At 43.8% G+C, this 20,450-nt stretch overlaps 1 pseudogene; it reads left to right on the top strand.

Moving 5' to 3' along the window:
* Positions 1 to 7,547: 7,547 nt before the first annotated feature.
* LOC129062050 (60S ribosomal protein L18-like) overlaps positions 7,548 to 20,450 on the top strand; it is a 29,182-nt pseudogene continuing 16,279 nt past the window's right edge.

The raw sequence follows: 20,450 nt of genomic DNA, 5'->3' as shown, positions 1-20,450 counted from the left end.
ATAAAATGATTCCTAGTGTAATTTGGTGCCCACTTAGCTTGATTCACGCTAAGGTGACCAGTGGTTTTATACACCACTGCTTTTCCAGAATCAGTGCAAATGTCAACAGAGTGAAAAAGAAAAATCAACTAACCCTTGAACAACGCAAGGGTCAAGGATGCCAACATCCCACGCAGTGGAAAATCTGAGTACAACTACGGGTGGCCCTCCACATTTGTGGATTCCCAGCTCTGGAGTTGAGCCTTGAACAACCAGTTTTGACTGTGAATGCCTGGGCATAAGCAGACAAGTGCAGTTCAAACCTGCGTTGTCCCTGGGTCAACTGTAATGTCTAAGTATGCATGTGAAAAATGATTTGAACTCACAGCCCTCCTGAAAAAGCCATAGAGACATCCAGGGACCCAAGCACCACACTTTGAATACCATGGCCCTAAAGGCATCCATTGTGTGTAATGAATTAACTTCTCTGCCATGGTTCTGGAATGGTACCAGTTATACACCAGCCATGGGAAAATTTGAAAAATGGTCATTCAAATCACATTCATGATTCTGTGGCTCTACTGAGAAATTCCTTTTGAAGAAGACTGCTACTGTGTGCATGTATATCTTTGAAACAAAATAAAATCAAAATTAATGAAGCAAGGTAAATTGGGGCTATCAGACCCTGTTTACAGAGACTAGGCCAGGCCCACCAGCTCTCCTGACACTCTTTCACCTACTCCAAGCCCACGATCAGGACTGGCTAGGAAACAAATGAGGCTCCAAAGCTCAGGAGTGAGAACTTGTGATGCAGGCTCACTTAGTAATCACATGGCCCAGGGGCCACAGTTACTAAACTGGAAGTCAGAAGACCTGGTGCTTATGCTGTATGGTATGATGTGGTAGAAATTACACAGGTTTTGCCAAGCCCGGTTCAAACCCTGACTCTGACCACTTACTAGCTGAGGGACCTTAGTTAATGCATTCCAACTCTGCTTATCATCTGTAAAATGGCAATCATGATATTGACCCTGACAGGGTTTTAAAACTATTAAATTAAACAATGGTGATCAAAATAATGAATACCACTCTGGCCAGTGTGGCTCAATTGGTTGGAGCATTGTCCCATAACCAAAGGCTCATAGGTTCAGTTCCCAGTAGTGGCACATGCCTAGGTTACAGGTTTTATCCCTATTCTAGGTACATACAGGAGGCAACCAGTTGATGTTTCTCTTTCTCCCTTCCTCTATCACTAAAAGTAATGAAATAATGTCCTCAAGTGAGGATAAAAATGATAATGACTACCTCTGGCATTGTACAGAGATTGTCTATTAACATAACAGGCACAAAGCATAAATAAAGGTCTCAACCTCAAGAAGCTTATGACTTAGTTGGAGAATCAGCATAACATATACGAAATAAGAGGTGGTAACACTAGATCCTAAATAACCAGGCACTAATTCCAAGGACCTGACTAAAGATATTCTAGAAGTGAAGAGCCAGCACTCCTCTCTTAAGCCACATCAAAACAAACTGGGGACACTTTCTATTCCCCACTATCCCTGTGATAGTTCGCAGGAAAGCCAGAAAAAAAGAGGTAACCAGGCAGGAGCAGCAGGGACAGAGGTGGCCACCTGCCCAGTAGGCAAAACCCAGGAGTCCCAAAGCCCCATCTGCCCAAACAGGCTCCCCTGCACCATAACCATACTGCTTAGGATGAGGTCCAGATCCTGAGGCCTCTAGTCTGAAAGGGGGAAAAATAGCTTGAGTGGCCAACCATTAACTAGGGGTTGAGTGGTTTTATCCACAGGATTACCTGAGAACACAGATTTCCCCGGTCTCCTGAGGCCTGGTTCCTGACTGACATCTGACTGTTTATAGTCAGGCGAACTCAGGAAAGGTCCTGATCTCATGGAGGACCGAGCTGAGCTGTGAGGTCCTTGGTCTCCATGGAACTCTAGGGGATCTGGAAGTTTCAGGACAACAGATTGGAAGACTGATCTCAGGAGACTTCTCCTCCTACTGCATTTTACCCAGGGAGTTAGTCCCTAAGACAAGATACAGGAGAAGCTCCTCTAGGGCAGGGCCTGGGTTCTCTGCTCCAGACATCAAATCCTCCCTCTGGAGAGGGGAGCTGGACAGTCCTTCAGACAGCCCACATGCAGCAGAGGAGAAGAGCTCCCTGCAGTGGAAGGTGGACTCTGCTTGCTGAGGGAGGGAACGGGGCTCAGCACAGAGGTCACACAGAAAATGTGACTTCCACTCACAAGGGTCACCAGGAAAGATAAAACAGCCACTCCTAAAAGGAAGAAGACATGTAGAAATGAGCTGTGCCCATCTTCCCCCACCTGCTGCTGAGCAAGATTAATTAAATGGAAGAGAGACCTGTTGACAAGTTAATCACGATGCTAAAATCTCAAAGGATAAGTGGGAAAAGATCCATCATTAACGCAGAACAGAAATGCAGCCTGTGGGATATGCCCAACTTACAACGGAGATGAAAGAGAAACCAGGAGAACAGTGAGGGGTCGGAAACTTCCCTAGGTCAGAGGGCCTGCAGGGGGGTTTCTGCTCAGGCTTGCTTTTTTCCTTATTTCCCTGCCCCAGGGAGACTCGTTGGTAGGATATCCCACATGAAGCTCTAGGCATCCACCACAGGGACGCTGCCCCAGATGAGAGGTCTCTGGAACTCGGACACTTCAGACACTGAGCTCTGTTATGTGGAGGCCTGGCTCAGCAGAGCATTTAGCAAGAACTGCAGTGGGAATGGTGAGCATAGACTCCACCCCAGGCTGGCACCCAATAGTAGGGACAGGAGGGCATGAGTTTCTATGCTACTGGCTGGGTATTGAGCTGGATGAATGAGGAGGGGCTAGACAAAGCAGCATGCTGCAGTTAATCAAAGCCTGGTCTCTGTGTCCCATCCCAAAACACGCCCTTGAATATCTACAATGGCTCCCCAGTGCCTATTTCTATACAGTGAACTCCTTAGTATCTTATAGGGTCCTATACCCTATACAACTTGGCCCTATCTTTCCAGTCTCAACTTGCTATACTCTCCCCAACCCTCCCTTCTCTCCAGACACAAGATCTTGTCCTCTTTCCCTGTACATCCTAGCCTTTGCAAAGTCTGTTCCCTCTCTTCCTTTCCCTCCAGAGCAATTTCAATATATCTGTCAAAGACCAGTTCACCTGTTTACAGTTCCTTTGCTTTTTGGTCCTCTAGTACATGCGTATAGCATTGACAGTATCTGTTTAGCTAACAATGATGATAATTAACATCATTAAATGAATGGTAATCATGTTCTAGGTATCTAGTATGTTCACATTGCATTGAAAGTATCTGTTTATTGCTTTCATAATAACCTAATGATAATCAAATAATGATAATAACCATCATTAGTTGAATGCTAATTGTGTTTGAAGCACTGGGCTAAACACTTACATATAAAATTTTGACACTTCACACAAGCCTACATGGCTATGCCAGTAGCAGAGGCAGGACTCAAACCCAGGAGGGCCTGCGCCAGCAGACAGAGCTCTTCAGTGCTTCATTCATTCCTGGGCCCTCCGATGACATCAGACCCTCAAATAAATATTTGTAAAAGGAAAGAACGAGGGTATTTAGGGGAGCCTGACTCATGTTAATTGCCAACACCAGCTGACTGACTGGTTATTGTCAGCCAGGCACTGTGCTTCACATTTTACTCACCTTCATTTCATTTCATTTTTGCCAAAATACATGTGAGACGGGCACTATTACTATCATCATCTATCACCGAACCTGACACATAATACAGGCTCACGTAATACACATTGAATGAGTTCATCTCCGTGTGATAGATGTGGTAACCGAGGCTTAGAAATGGTATTTGGAATACACAGGATTAGAAGCAGCACAGCTGAGACTGGGAAACAGGTGTAACCATAGTAGAAAGGCTGGCACTCAGCTCCCTCTTCCTTTAACATTAGTCTGGATGAATGGCAGCGTTTGAAATTTCCAAATGGGACGTTCCATGGGACGTTCCGTGAGATAGACTTTCTGGGTGGTGTGCTTCCAAACTGACACGTGATGAAAATCAGCCCTGAATTCGGAATAGCACCAATGAGTCACAGGAGTTCTCGGAGTCCAGTCCCCGTATCAGCGAAGTAGGTTTGTTTATAGGCTCAGATGCCAATATAGAGAGGAGTAGCATGTGTGGTGTGAATGAAGAGTTAGGGTACCTCTGATTAAGTTAGGTCCATTGATGTTACAATAATTAGCACAACTAAGGCCTGATAAAGGGCTCTTCTGTGCTCACTGGCAAGACAGATGATATAAGGAGTCAGCAGTTACCCCACAATCCCTCCACAGGGAGCTTCCAGAAAGTCCAATTAGCAGCCTTGCACTCTTCCTGGTCCAGACAGCCCTGCATCCCTGGAGAAGCTGTCATCATCTCTCTTCCTCTGATTTTTATTAGGACCATAATTGTACATTACTTCACTTACCTGTGGTGATGAAAGAGCATCAGTGTTCCCATAACATACGGCCCGGCGAGTGAAACTAGGGCTCCACGCATCACTTCTCATTGCAATGACGCGGCACCAAAAAGCTATCCTTCATCATGTGAAAACCCCTCTCCATGCCACAGTGTCTCTATTTGCAACAGCCTCTGAGATATTCATGCAATAGATCATCTATTTGCCTGAATCAATATTTCCCTGACACTGGGAGCCCGCCATCCATCCGTCCTATTTCATTTGATAAAGCCATTCTGTGTTGCCTTTACTCAGCCTGACAGGATCACAGGCCCTCCTTTCCCTCCTGATGGATGATGTCCAGATGAATGATTGCTTCATAAATTACTATCTTGGGAGCAGAGTCCCCAGAACTCAGCCAAGCTTGCCCAGCATTTGAGCAGACAGCAAGGAGACATGGCGTGAAGGGCAAAGGTTCATGGAACTTGAGCCGGGAAGCTCTAAGTCCAACGTTCTAATTTAACAGATGAGGAAACTGAGAGGTACAGTGGTTAAGTAACTTGTCCAAGGTCAGACAGTTAATTATGAATAGACTTAGATTCCTACCATTCATGTTACGCCCCAGAGGTGGATTCATTTTGTAACTGTCCAGGAAAGATGGAGAGTGGTGGTTCCAGCTTGGCTTTGTGAAATTTTAATTCACATCCTCTCTACTCAGCACCTAGCAGACTCCTGAAAGCGAGCCCTCTGGCCCGGATAAAACAGTCTCTTCCCTGGAAAGTCCCACCTTTGTCCTGTGGTTGAAGAAATCCAGTGACCAAACCAAGTCCCCATAGACTAAACATAGGTGTGCCATGCGCATCTCCATCCCTGGACCTACCCCTTCTTCTCTCTCAGACCCTGAAACAGACCTGCCCCCTCAAGGAAGCATTCCTGATCGGCTTTCTCATTGTTTCGCACCCCACGTTCCTCCTGTGCGTTGAGTCACCCAGCACTTCCAGGCATATGTCTCAGACCAAAAACCTCACACCACGTCTTTATCTCTCCCTTCGCACTCCATCCATGAAACTGCCCTATTCTACATATTCTGCCTCTTCTATATCTGTCCTCTGCAGGGCCATGCTGGGAAATGTTTAGCAACCAACATCCCCCAAAGAAAACCCCTGATGTATGGAAGTTGCTGATTTCCATGCTATAAATACTGTTATGGACAATTTCAAGGCACCAGCATGCATGCCATTGAACCGTGGGAAGAGACGTGTGGTTATGCATTTCGACAACACAGATTAAAACAGATGAAAATAACCTTAAGAGCATAAATGATAGTAAAATGCAGTAAAATAATTAGGAAGGGATGACTTTTGAATATATATATCCAGTTGTTAATATAAAATTTTAAGTTGTTAAGTTTATGTCACGTAATTCATAATTAAGGTGGTGTTTAAGAATTGGCTAACAATTGAAAAATTGGCTCTCATGAGCTGGTATAAGCTGGCTCCAACACACCCCTGTTATCTGTCTTCCTTCCCTGGCTCCCTGTGGGCTCTTCAGGTCTGCCCTCTTCACGCTTCACCTGGACTATTTTAATAGTCTCCTCTCCTATCTTCCAGCTTCTGGTGTCCCCTACTCCAAACCACCCAGTCTCATCTTTTCTAAATGCAGCTCCTAGTCTCCCTTGCTCATGAATGGCAGCTATCCAATGCTTCCAAATTAAGTATAAACTCTTTTTCTGAATAGTCAAGGCGATGTAAGATAGAATCCCCCAAACCTTCCAATTTCCACTCCCAGGTAGGATGCTGAAGCTGTCTTGGTACTTCAGAGACTGACAGGCCTGGGCTTGAAGTTCACCTTTGCCATTTATTAGCTAGGCAACCTGAGGCAAGTTACTTAACCTCTCTGACCTTTAGCTTCCCCATCTGAAAAATGGAAAAATTCATAGAGTTGTTGGGAGGATTAAATAAGATCGCATGTAATATCCCTAAATCAGTGACCAGCCCATTTTGAGCAGCCAATTACAGCAGTAGCATCAGCTTCTATCGATGCGCTCACTGTATGTATAAACACTGGTTCCTTATAACACTTTGTCTCATTGTTATCCCCACTTGCTAGATAAATACAGATGTGTTGCAGTCATTCTGCTAAATGCAGACTTACATCACCTAGGCAAATGTCCTCTCTGGCCGGTTCGATTTCTCATTTCTCACTAGTGTTCACTCTCTCCATATCTAAGCTTTTGCTTCTGCACTCTGCCACTCAAAAACACATCCATTCAATGAATAATAAAAAGACACAGAACCCAATTAAAAAGTGGGCAATGGATTTGAACAGACATTTCTCAAAAAATAAACAAACATACAAATGGCCAAAAAGAACATGAAGAGATGCTCAACATTATTAGTAGTTAGAGAAAGACAAATCAAAACAAAATGAAATACCATTCATATTCACCAGGATTCTATCATCAAAAAGACAGAGTATAACAAGGATATGGAGAAATTGGAGCTTTCATTCATTGCTGGTAGGAATGTAATAAGGTATGGCCACTTTGAAAAACAGTTGTCAGCTTCTCAAAAATTTAAATATACAGATAACATACAATACAGTAATTTCCCTTCTAGGTATGCACGCAAGAGAAATAAGAACATATGTCCACACAAAAAATGTATGTGAATGTTCATTACACCATTACTCATAGTAGCCAAAAAGTGGAAACAACCCATATATCCATCAACTGATGGATAGATACACAAAAAAATGGGCTATCCCTACAATGAATTTATTCTGCCATAAAAAAATAAAGTACTGATACATGCCACAACATGAATTAACCTTGAAAACATGCTAAGTGAAAAAAGTCACAAAAGACTACATTCTATATAATCCCATTAATATGAAATGTCCAGAATAGGGAACTCTATAGAGACATAATATAGATTAGTGGTTGCCTAGAGCTGGGGAGTGGGGAGGAATGGTTATGAGTGCTCGCTAGTGCAAGGTTTCTTTTGGGGGTAATAAAAATGTTTTAAGCTTAGATTGTGGCTATGGTTGCACACCTCTGTGAATATAGTAAAAGCCACCCTTTCCTGACCTGGTAGAGCAGGAGATACATTATGGGAGTCAATGTCTGCCACAAGAAAGTCCAAAAGGTTCAGAACAAGGAGCTCAAGAACTAGGACATCTACCCAAGGCTGTTGGTCAAGCTGTACAGGTTTCTGGCCAGAAGAATCAACTCTATCTTCAACTAAGTGGTGCTGAAGAGGTTGTCCAAGAGTCACAACAACTGGCTGCCTCAGTTCCTTTCCCAGGTGATCTGGAAGATAAAAGTTCCTGGCCAGGAGGACAAACCGCTGTGGTTGGAAGGATCAAGGAGCTATAACAGATAACGTGTGCATCTGGGAGATGCCCAAACTGAAGGTGTGTGCATTTTGTGTGAGCAGCTGCACCTGGAGTTGTATCCCCAAGGATGGAGGCAAAATCTTCACCTTCAGCCAGCTGGCCCTGTACTCCCACAAAGATGGTGGCACCATCCTTCTCTCTGGTCCTTGCAAAGGCAGAGAGGTGTACAGGCATTTTGGCAAGGACCCAGGAACCCCTAACAGCTACACCAAACCCTACATATTCTTGAAGGGCCAGCAGTTCAAGTGGGCAAGGGGCCCACGGGCTGGCCATGCTATAAAACCTAACCCCAGATCCTGCCTTGTTTTTAAAAAAATTTTGGATGCTGAAAAAAAATGCTAAAAGCCATTGTATTAAATACTTTAAATGGTGAATTTTATAGTATTTTAAGTATATCTCAACAAAGATTTTTTTAAAAAAGAATACTTTAAAAAAGAATACTTTGAAGAAAGCAATCTTATTTATTATTGTACCAAAAAGAATATAATACAGATGATTCTGGTCAAGATGGCGTCATAGGCAGACATGGCTCACATCTCCACACAACCACAACAAAATTACAACTGAAATATAGAACAACCATCACTCAGAACTGACAAATCAAGTTGAATGACAACTACAGAATTAAAGAAACCGCATCCATTCAGTTTGGTAAGAGGGGTGCAGACATAGAACAGGCTGGTCCCAAAACCCACATGGGGTAGATATACATTCGGGAGGGATAGCTTGGGAGTGAGGAGTCCCAGGACCACACCAGGCCCCCCTGCCCAGGGTTCCTGTGCCTGCCAGGAAGGTAAGTCCCCACAATTTCTGGCTGCAAAAATCAGCAGGGATTGAATTCGTGGAAGAAACTGCTAGAGGCCCAAGGAGTTCCTCTTAAAGAACCCACACACTGACTCACATACTCAGACTCATTCCCTCTGCGCTCCAGTGCCAGGGAGGCGGCTTGAGGAGCTCCAGTGGCATGTGGAGGGGAGTCTGAGGTATCTAGCATCAAGGCAAGCAGAGACCATTGTCCCTTTTCTGGGCCCTCCCACCAAAGAGCCAGCAGACTGGTGCCTCACCTAAGATTCCATCACCCCTGCTAACACTGTTTGAGCTGCTTTTGAGATCCCCAGAGACTCTGCCTACCCAATTTAGGGGCTCATCCAAGCTTCTTTTACATATGAATGGCTCGTGCTTCACAACTTCCTAAATCCTCTCAAACAAGCAGCATCTGGCCTCAGTGAGCTCCAGGCCTGCAACTAGCAACCTAGATTCACAGCTTGGCTTCACCTGGAAATCTCCAAGCCCAGCACAAATAGCAACAATCTCAGATTGCTTTATAACTCAGGCAGGGCAGCCTCAGACAAAACACAGGTGAGGGCTGATCTTGACCTGCACCACCCGGAAAACCCCAGGGCCAGCTCACCCAGTGGACAGCCACAGACCACACAGGACCACCACCACCCTGCCCCTGCACAGCTGATCCTCCACGGAGGGCAGAGGTTGGTGGTAAATGGTCAAAGCCAATCCTTGCAGCTGACTGGCCTGGGTAAATCCCTCCCATTGATCTGCCAACAGCCATCAAAGCCCAACTACAAGAGGAAAGTGTACTCAGCATACACAAAGTGTGCACCTCAAGTACCCAGCTTGGGTGATAGGGGAGGCTGTGCCACTGGACCCTGCAGGACACATAGTACATTAGGCTTCACTACCAAGACACAAAGTCAAAGCATCTCTACCATAGAAACAAACACAGAGAGGCTGCCAATACAAAGAGATAGAAATATGGCCCAAATGAAAGGACAGATCAAAACTCCAGATCAAGAGCTAAACAAAATGGAGATAAGCAATCTATGAGATGCACAATTCAAAACACTGGTTATAAGAATGCCCAAGGAACTTATCGAGGGGCGTAACAGCATAAAAAAGATCCAGTCAGAAATGAAGGATATAGTAATTGAAGTAAAGAACAATTTACAGGGGAAAAACAGTAGAGTAGATGAAGCCGAGAATCAAATCAACGATTTGGAACATAAGGAAGCAAAAAACAATGAATCAGAACCAGAGAAAAAGAGAATCCAAAAAAAAGAGGATAGTGTAAGCAGCCTGTGAGACGACTTTAAGCGATGAAACATTTGCTTCATAAGGGGTGCCAGAAGGAGGAAAGAGCAAGAAACTGGAAATATGTTTGAAAAAATAATGAAAGAAAAAAAATCCCTAATTTGGTGAAGGAAATAGACATGCAAGTCCAGGAAGCCCAGAGAGTCCCAAACCAGATGGATGCTAAGAGGCCCACCCCAAGACACATCATAATTAAAATGCCAAAGTTTAAAGATAAAGAGATGGGAGATGGGTGTGAGAGAATGGATGAGGGGTGAAGGTATTAAGAAGTACAAATAAGTAGTTACAGAATAGCCATGGGGATATAAAGTACAGTATAGGAAGGGAAGTAGCCAAAGAACTTATACACATGACCCATGGACATGAACAAGGGTGGGGGCACTGCCTGAGGGACTGGGATGTACTAGGTGGAGGGGGGCAAAGGGGGAAAATTAGGACAAGTGCAATAGCATAATCAATAAAATATAATATATAGGAATAAATTTAATCAAGGAAAGAATTCAAAATATTGGTTATAAGGATGCTCAACTATAAGACATTGATGAAAGAAATTGAATAAGATACCAATAAATGGAAATATTCTGTATCCATGGATTGACAGAATTAATATTGTTAAAGTATCCATACTACCCAAAGCAATTTAAAGATTCAATGCAATCCCTATCAAAATTCCAATGACAGTTTTAACAGCAACAGAGCAAACAATCTTAAAATTGGTAAGGAATCATAAAAGACTCCAAATAGCCAAAGAAATCTTGAGAAAGAAGAACAAAGCTAGAGGCATCACACTTCCTGGTTTCAAACTGTATTAAAAAGCTATAGTACTCAAAACTGTATATCATAGTAATCAAAGCATCATTAAAACACATAGATCAATGGAACAAAATAGGGAGTCTCAAAATAAACCCATGTACATAAGGTCAATTAATTTACGACAAAGGAACCAAGAATATACAATGTGGAAAGAACAATCTTTTTAATAAATGGTGTTAGAAAAGCTGGAAAGCCATATGCAAAAGAATAAAATCAGACCCCTCTCTTACACCATACACAAAAAGTCAATTCAAAATGAATTAAAGACTTGAATGTAAGACCCCGAAGTTAAAAAATTGCTAGAAGAAAACTGACAGTAAGCTCCTTGACATTGATCTTTGCAATCATTTTTTGGATTTGACACCAAAAGCCAAGACAATAAAAACAAAAATAAGCAAATGGGACCACACCAAACTAAAAAGCTTCTATACACCAAAGAAAACCATCAGCACAATAAAAGTCAACCTATTAAATGGGAGAAAATATTTGCAAGTCCTTTCTCTGATAACTAGTAAATATCCAAAATATATAAAGAACTCAATAGCAAAAAACAAACAGTGTAATTAAAAATGGGCAGAGGAACTGAATAGATATTTGACCAAAGAAGACATAGAGATGGCCAACTGAGACATGAAAGTTCTCAACATCACTATCGTCAGAATGGAAAACTGCAAATCAAAACCACAATGAGAAATCACCTCACACCCGTTAGAATGGCTAGTGGCAAAAAGACAAGAGATAACAAGTATTGGTGAGGATGTGGAGAAAATCTTGTACACTGTTGGTTGGGAATGTAAATTGGTATAACACTATGGAAACCAGTATAGAGGTTCCTCAAAAAATTAAAAACAAAAGTAGCATATGATCCAGCAATTCCATTTCCGCATAGGTATTCAAAGGACATGAAATCACTATCTCAAAAAGATAGCCAATGTTCATGGGAATATTATTTCCAGAAGACATGGAAACAATCTAAGTGTCCATCTACAGATGAATGGATCAAGAAAATATGATACACACACACGTAAAATGAAATATTATTCAGCCATAAAAAGAAGGATATCCTGCCATTTGTAAAGTATGGATGGACTTGGGAGGATTATGCTAAATGAAATAAACCAGACAGAGAAAGACAAATAATGCACAGTATTACTTATACGTAGAATCTAAAAAAAAAAGCAAAAAGGTCAAACTCACAGACACAGAATACAGAAGCAGTTGCCAGGGGCTAGGGAGGAGAAGGGCTGGGGAGAGGCTGGTCACGGGACGCACACTTGCACAAGAAGATGAAAAAAGTCTGAGGATCTAATGTGAAAACGTGGTCACTATAGCTGACAATACTGCGTTATGTGACTGAAAGTTGCTAATAGATTAGAAGTTAAGTGTTCTCACCATAAAAATAAATAAAAATTAAAAATATTAATATGTAAGGTGATGGATGTGTTAATTAACTAGATGTTTGGAATCCTTTCACAATGTGTATGTATAGCAAATCACCACTTTAAATATTCTACAATTTTATTTGCCAATTATACCTCAATAAAGGTGAAATAATACCATGAAAAAAAATACCTTAAAAAAAAAGGTTCAGCCGTCAAACATTGCAGAGACTGGCCCATTCCTAGTGCCCACCTTCTGCCCCCAGCTGGCCACAGTTGCTCCCTCTTCTGAAGCCAGGTATTCACTGCATGTTGTTTCATCTCTCATTCCCATATTTTGCTTTCTATCCTAGTTATTTGTGTACCATTTTTTTCTAGTAAAGAGCCTCAAATTTTGTGAAGGTGTAAAATGGAGCAGGTTCCATACTATTCCTGCAAGATCACTCACACCTATATTTGATGTTTCTTTCCACACAGGAAAGAAAATAACGGTGTTTCAGCCCACACAGGAAGCAGCTGTGCCCGACTGGGTCTGCTCATGGGAAGCGTGTTGCATACAGGAATGTCATCCTGCACAGTGTGCATGTTTGTGTGGCTAGTGTATCTCTAATTGGGTAAAATCTGCTGCAGAGCAATGACTGAGTTTCACAGACTGGGTCTCCCCTGTGGCCCCTGGTCCAGTGCTTACCTTCAGTAGGAATTCAAACAGTACGTGTGAAGTTCTTCCCTTGGCACTCAGTTCAAGACCATAACCAACAGAAGGTGAAGCAAATGTGCTGACCACCAAGGATTACTGGAACTTCTCGGCAGTTTTAAGTGTTCCTTTCACCAGGAGGCATTTGCCTTTGGAGCAACACATTGTCTTTGTTTTGACTTATTAATAAAAACACATACCCCCGCTCCTGCCACCCCCAGAGTGAGCCGCAGTACATCCTGGAGGTAAAGAGAAAGGCTGGTTTTGTTCCTTTGGCACCTGGGTGCTTCATGGTATGTTGGAAGCTTATACAAATCCTGTACTTAGGCACAAAACTGGCCAAATCCAGAGAAAGACAAGCAGAATGGAGAGGAGACTTCATTGGCCATAGAATGATAGCACAGAGGCAAAGAAGTGAAGGTAGGAAAGGGTCCAGTCAAAGGCAAAAGGACCAGGAGGCCCTTGCAAACCAGGAGACTCAGCATCTTCTATGGAAACGTGAGCGGCTTCTGAAAGGGGCTGCTATGGAGCTCGCCCCGAAATCTAGTTTAACTCTCTTCCCCCAGCGCCGATCAAGCAGAGAAGACAGAGGCGATTTATTTTCACAGAACGTCGCCCCAAGTGTTCAGTTGTTGTCACATGTCCCTGCTGCCTCATTTGTTGATCACTGACATTGGAGTAAAAACACATACAGTGGGCGTACAAGCAAACACACACACATACAAGCACACACTCCCTTCGCATGCAGCTAGCACTTAGGGGCTACATCTCTTTTGTTAGCTGTAGGGGGCATGCGTGAGTTAGTTGTTTGTAAGCCTGAGCTTGAAGACAAACCCACAGCATTATTCTCTTAGGACCAGGGAGAAAATTAAAAAAAAAAAGCTTTCGAGCATCGCCACCTAATGGTGCTCATGCCTTACTACAGTCTTGGATCTGTTCAAGATCAATAGGTAGGTGGGTCTAAGAGGTAAACTTAGACTTAATTTTTCAAATGTATATATCAAGGGTTCAGCTGCAGCTTGTGGAGTTGTATGCACTGCTGGTTGCCTGCGACACTGCTTGCAGAGCTGCCTCAATGTCCCTGTTCTAGCTCCTGCATTTTTGGTGGCTCCCAGCCCCCTCCCTTACTGCCCAGCTATTCCTTTGGCACAAAACTTTGATACCTTTTAACACTTTTCTGGCGGTTCTCACTTCCAGCTGTTATCACGCACTTCCCCAGATGTTCAGTCAGATTCAGGATAGGTTTCACGAACCACATGATTTCTGCCTACTTTTAACCTGCTATGTTCGCCTCCAGCTTATGTTCCAGGTTCCAGCCTGCCTTTGTGCGTAAGCCTGGGGTCAAAGGGATTTGGAAACCAAAGTGCATTTCCTTCCGGGCTGAGCTCTCAGATGCTGAGGTTTGACTCGCTCAGGATCTGTTGAGATCTTTGTGGCCTGTTGTTACACACTGGTCATATCAAATCACAGCCTCTGAAATTAGCTGAGTGGCTCCAGTTGACTTTTGAAAACGCAGAGAATAAAAAGACTAAGCCGCACAGTGTTTGTACTCATGACACCAGTCTGGCTGGAACTGCCTCTACCCTCTTCTCCCTGGGCTAAGCAACTCTCTCCTCGCCAACCCCAGCAAAAAGAGTGGGTCACTTTCTCCACTGAGATTTCTGAAGAACAAAGTCCAGAGAAGTTAAACCTCTTGCCTGTGATCTCACAATGCAGCCCAGAGGAGAAGCAGCTAGGACGTGGGTCTCCCAACGTCCAGGCCGTGACACTCCCGGGGTCAGGCTGGCCTGGGCTTCACGGACGCTCCTGGCAAGCCCCCTCCCTGAGAAATGACATTTACGCTGCAAAGTGTACCTTGTTGTTTGGAAGGCTGAGAGTTGAATTCAGGGATGAGTTCCCATCTACTGTACCTGTCAGGAGAGTCCTATATGGGAAGCGGGAACCATTTGTGTTAAAGTAAATGCACGAGTTGTTCACATGCCTTATTCTTTTAGTGCAATTGTGGAATGTACTAATGTCCTACGAGATGAGGAAAGACTGCCTGTAAGCACCATTTTCTCTCTCTCTCTCTCTCTCTCTCTCTCTCTCTCTCTCTCCTCCCACCCCGATGGCTTGCTCTCTCTTTTCTTCTCTACTTTTACTTTTTCTCTTCCTTCTCCATTCCTCTCTTGAATCCTTCTTCAATAAGCCTCTAAGGTGTAATCGGGCTTCTTTTTTTCATTTTGTTTTAAAGAACATCCAGAAATTTTTTAGCTCAAATGGAAAGTTTTCTTCCAATTTTATAAATATTCCTCCATGTAAACTGTTGAGCATCCCTTAAAATCGGCCTGTTGACCTCATCATCTCTTTCTCTGTATTGGACGGACTGAGGGAGGGACACATGAGGCCTTCATTCCATCAGACGAATATGATGTTAACCTTGATGAAATTTGTCCCCTCTTTTTCCCACTTGCACTCAGCACACTTCATGAAGAGGTGGAACCCGATGTTACGCAGCTGTAGCTGAAGAACCAGACAATGTTAGACAAGCTGAAGATAGCCTGAGTGCACTAGCCACAGGAGAAACCAACCACCTATTAAGGAACTAACTAGAATCCTGTCCAGAAGAATCTCAACAAAAATTGCTGTCATAAGTCAAATTATCTTTTGATTATGAATCCAAGAGCCCATTTTAGGGTAAGGGAAAACTAATACTCTAATAACATAACCAATTTTTTTGTCCCAGGACTTTCCCAATTTTGAACTGAAAGTCTTGTGTCCTGAGAAATTTCTCAGTCCTGGACAAATCAAGACAGTTGGTCGCTTTAAACCCTAACATTCTATTGTTACTATGGTGATAACTGCCTCTTCTTCACCTTTTCTTATGCCTCTGCAATAAGTGCCTATAGTTGTGAGTAACCTAGATGCATCTCTTCTGTGAAACCCATGAGCCACCTGGCCTGCAGGATGGCCCTCTCACTGACCCAGCCCTGTTCCATGTCTCCAGTCCTGGCTCCGCTTCTCTTTCCCATCAGTATTCCCCTGGCTTAGTCCATCTATGTTCTAGGTTGAAACATCTGTCATCTTTGCTTTGATACTTTTCTTCATTACCTACAGGCAATTGATCACCAAGTTCTATTGATTTATGTTTTGAAATGTCCGTGGAACCCACCTTACCCCATCTTTGCCACCATTATAATAATTATAATAAAAACAAGCACCAACCCTGAGAACCAACTGGAGTGGATTCCAGAAAGAATGAAGGAGAGTAATAGGAATCTATAAGCCTATAGGATTCAGAATTTCTCAAAATTATTTGATGATGAGCAGCTTGTGGGGCCATTTGATTCCATTAAATACAATTTGGCAATGGCTTCTCTAGCCCAAAATTCACTGTTTTGTAGAATTAGAAAGAAAATTTAAGAACAATAACTCAAGCTCTATAATTTTATATATGGAAATTCTGAGGCCATAGGACTTCGGTGGCCCAGGCCCCATGGCTCACCTCTAGGGCATCCAGGCTGTGGACCAGGTCTCCTGACTCTGGTCAGGGTCCTTCACACTCTACCATCCATGGCTCCCTGCCCTGAAATAGTCTTCCTCTCTCCCCATCAAAAGTGTGCTCATAATTCAAAGCTAAGCTTAACTTTTCGTTCCACTACATTTTTTTTTCTAACCACACAAGACAACACTGATGCCAGTTTTTACTAACTCGCTATAACAGTTAGTTATTTGTATCATTTGGTTTGCTACCTAATAGCAGGCACTGTAAAAACCTAATACATGTATCACCACAGGTGGTGTTTGTGACCTTGGCATTTATTTCTAATCTACCACAACATCCTTTCCATCTGAGCCTAGAAAGAGTTTCCGAATACTTTGCAGCATTTCTCCAGGTGGCTAGGGCCACCCAGCCATGGTTAGCATGTGAGACGAAATGTGTGTGAAGCCCTGACGATGTCATTAAACTATTTCATACCTGCATCTATTGAACTTTCCTGAACAGCAAAGCCAATATCTTTTCATTCTTTCCCATAACCATTAGCTCCAAGTCAAGTCTTTGGCTTTAAAAAGTTCTCGATAATTGTTCAAATGTCTGCATATCAAACATTAACATGATAATAGCTAACCCTTACATACTGCTTCGTTACAAGGTGCTTTCACACATGGAACCTCATTTAATTAATTCTCACAACAACCCTGAGAGGTAGGGATGACTATGCTCCCAAAGCCTTCTAGACAGCGAGCGTCCGGGGGACGAGACTATTTTGTGTTGGCCCCTGTGGGGCTCAGCTCTGGGAACGAGGATGGTTTCTTCAGTTCTGGGGATGAAGACACAAGGGGTTGAGGGTTTGTCATGTGCACCAGGTCATCCCACGTGCCCCTGCGTCACACAGTCCAGCCAAGACTTCGCCTTCTCTACGTTGGAATTCCACTGTCACTGGCTTTTCTTTCTTCCTGGTAATGAAGGGAAACCTGGTGGGTTAATTAATCCTTCTCGATGCTGGGCAGCAGTAATAGGATCAAGAAGAAAGCCTTTCTCCTCCTGCGCTCCCAAGGGTGCCTGGCAGGAGCCCGTGAAGAGATGGAACACAGCCTTCAGTCTGTTAATTGTTTGAGAGCAAATCATCTGTCAGCAGGAAACAGAAAAAAGACACCACTGAATTCAGAGTCAGAACAATAAATAACATTCAGCACTATACCCTTGAGAAAAATAAAGTTGCCAGCATTCTCCTGCTCAGGGAAAACAAAAACACTCCGTGTTTGTGCAGACCTGTGGAATACTGTGTGACGCAGAAGAAAATACTGCTCCCTATTCAGACTGGCTGTCCTTTACCAACGCACAGCCCACCGACCCCTACTCTGCCCTCAGCGTCCTGCCCGAGGGAGATGGAGGCAGGCAGCTAGGAAAAGGAGACTGTGCAAATGGGAAAATTAATTTCCTAATAGGAAATCCCCTTTGGTAGAAAGACCGGGAGTTACATTGCAATCGTCTTACTTCACACTCTACTGCTTCTACTCCTATGCTCTCATGTCCACCCTAAAAAGTTCCCCAGAAACCAAGATAAAGCCCAACTCCCATGACATGGCCCCACCCCCTCTCTGCAGCCTCCTACCTCTGGCTTCAGCAGCACGGAATTGCTCTTGCCCTTGGGACACCGCTCCACTCTGAGCCTCTTTGTTCCTTTCCCTCAGGAGTGCCTTTTCCGACACCTGGCTACAGCCTCCTTAGTCCTTAATAATCATCCACTGTCAGCACCTTCCCACCTCCAGCCTGGGTCGGTGGAGCCTATGTGACACTCTACCGTCATACTCAAAGTGACAGCCCAATGCCGTAGTTATGCAAGCCTGCCTGGGCCAGAAAACCCAGGGCTGAGACTGATCTCTGCTGTGTATCTATTGCTTGTGTGATTCAGGGTGACATTCTTGTCTGCTGGATGCCTCTGTCTCTCACTTCTAAAATGGGAAGGAGATAATAACAGTCCCTACTTCACAGAGTCATGTGAGGATTAAATTACTTAATACATGGAAATGGCTTAGAGCAGTGCTCACTGAGAGCCATTATAGCCATCTGTTATATTTCTCTGTACTTGTTGTCCAGTCTTTCTTCCTCTCTAAGCGGTGAGTGTAATGAGGAGACGGTCGGTTTTCTCGCCTGCTCCTTTGTGCCCAGCACTAAGTGCAGGGCTCCCGAACACTTGCTCCCCTCTTCCCTGTAAGAGGGTCAACCCTCCCTCCCCATTGCCCACGACTTGCAGTGTTTTCCTAAAGGAACAGTAGTTTCCCTGCCCATCACATCCCATATGATCATGTGATTTGTTTTGGCCAATGAGATGTAAGAGGACATGATAGGGAGCCAGTTCAAAAAGAAGCTGTAGGAGGTGCCTGATTCCACCAGCTCCCTTTCCCCTCTGCCCTGAGGGCAGCATGGCCTCGACAGAGGCTGCTCCTTTATCCTGGATCCCAGAAGATGAAACACACCTGGCGCACAACCACGGCTGACCTGCAACCAGTAATCACGTAAAGAAGAAATAAGTATGTGGTTGTTAGCCACTGAGGTTTGAGGGTTGTTTCTGACCACATTATAACCTAGCTAAAGCTGACTAATGCAACACCCACTAAAGGCTCGTTGAATAAATGGATGCACTGATACAAGAATGAAGGGTAATCCAAGTATGCTGTATGCAATTCCTAGCTTGGACGATGGCTGGTGTGTACGTCACCAGATCAACTAATCTAAGCATGCTCTTTTAAAACAGCGAATGTGTTTTTCTAACATTAATTTTGAATATAATTCTTTGTAAATCAAAGATGAGACAGTGATACTGTAGTCATCCTGACACACGCCCAGCGAGCCTCCCTGGGCCCACGGGAGAGTAAGGGCAGCAGCGAGAAGAGGAGCGTTTCTTGGGCAGCTGCTACGTGGCGAGCACTCTACGCCGGCCAGCTCAGCAGAGCCTTCCGGCCATCTTAGCAACAAAGTGAATGATCAGATGTGGAGACTGCGGCTCAGGAACCCTGCGAAGTTCACCAGAGATAACAAGTGAGGAGCCAAATGTGAACCCAGACCCGTCTGAATACAAAGCCCCTTCTCTCTCCCCTAAAGGACACTACAGAAAGGATTTAAAGACAGCTGGGGAAAGAAAGCCCAGCTGTCCAACACTTCCCCTATGCCACTTAACATGCTTCACTTTCCTTTGACACATGGCCCGAAATTTTAACAGACATCCAAGTGAAATAATTTAAAAATGCAATCTCCCTGGTGGGAATAAGCCGACTATCAGTCATTTACTCTCGGTAAATGGATTTGTTTAATCAGATTGTTTTCTTATCACAAAATTAAAATCTGTCTGAGAAAAGAGAAAATGTTAGCTTGGGTACAATAAGGAAGGGAGAAGATGGAGAGAGTAATTTCCATTGGGGACTTCAGACTTAAATACCTACAGGGCCAAACAGGTAAGATAAAAAATGAAGAAGGCTGGATGGCGTGTTGGCAAGCCAGAGCCCACATGCCTGGTCTGAAGGGGACAGCAGCTGGTCTGTTCCAGTCAATTGCTGCTCTTTAGGAATGCCAGGCTTCTAGAAGCTGGGAATCTGGACCTCCAAATGTCGAAATGTTGGCAACAGATTTCAGGGGTTTTTTTCAGTACCGTATATTCCAACCCTTCTCCAAAAATTGTTGTGATCTGTGTGTCACGTCTTTGTGATGCATAGGACACTTGAGAGAATTGCAGGTTCGGAGGGACCCACGCTTGGAGGAGAAAGGGGGAAGGGGAGCAAGAGTGTGAGAGCAGAGGCGAGAAGATGGTGTGAGGCAGGCAGAGAAGGAAGCGATGGTGGAGGCGGGAGTCACAGAAGACAAACTTCTTGGAATACAATGGGCCTGGGCTGACTCAGTTCTTCCCAATTTCAACACTGCCTCCAGTGAAAGAAAACTCTGGTAAGAAAAAGCCATTTGTTCCCAAATAAACTTTATTACTCTGCTAAACATCTTTACTGGATTTCATTGGAGCCCAGTCATTTTCAATTCAATATTGCAGTCAGCCAACTTGACCTTTTAAAAGGAGTTTTATTGATGGTGCACTGTGCAGGCATTAACCCTTCTCCAAAAAATAAAGAAATAGAAAGAATTAAATTGCTTCTGT

Source organism: Pteronotus mesoamericanus, unplaced genomic scaffold (assembly GCF_021234165.1).
Source record: "Pteronotus mesoamericanus isolate MK-2021 breed Mesoamerican mustached bat unplaced genomic scaffold, CSHL_Meso_final scaffold_705, whole genome shotgun sequence".
Lineage (NCBI taxonomy): Eukaryota > Metazoa > Chordata > Mammalia > Chiroptera > Mormoopidae > Pteronotus > Pteronotus mesoamericanus.
Note: the sequence above shows the minus strand (reverse complement) of the source record. Positions and strands in the feature narration are given on the sequence as shown.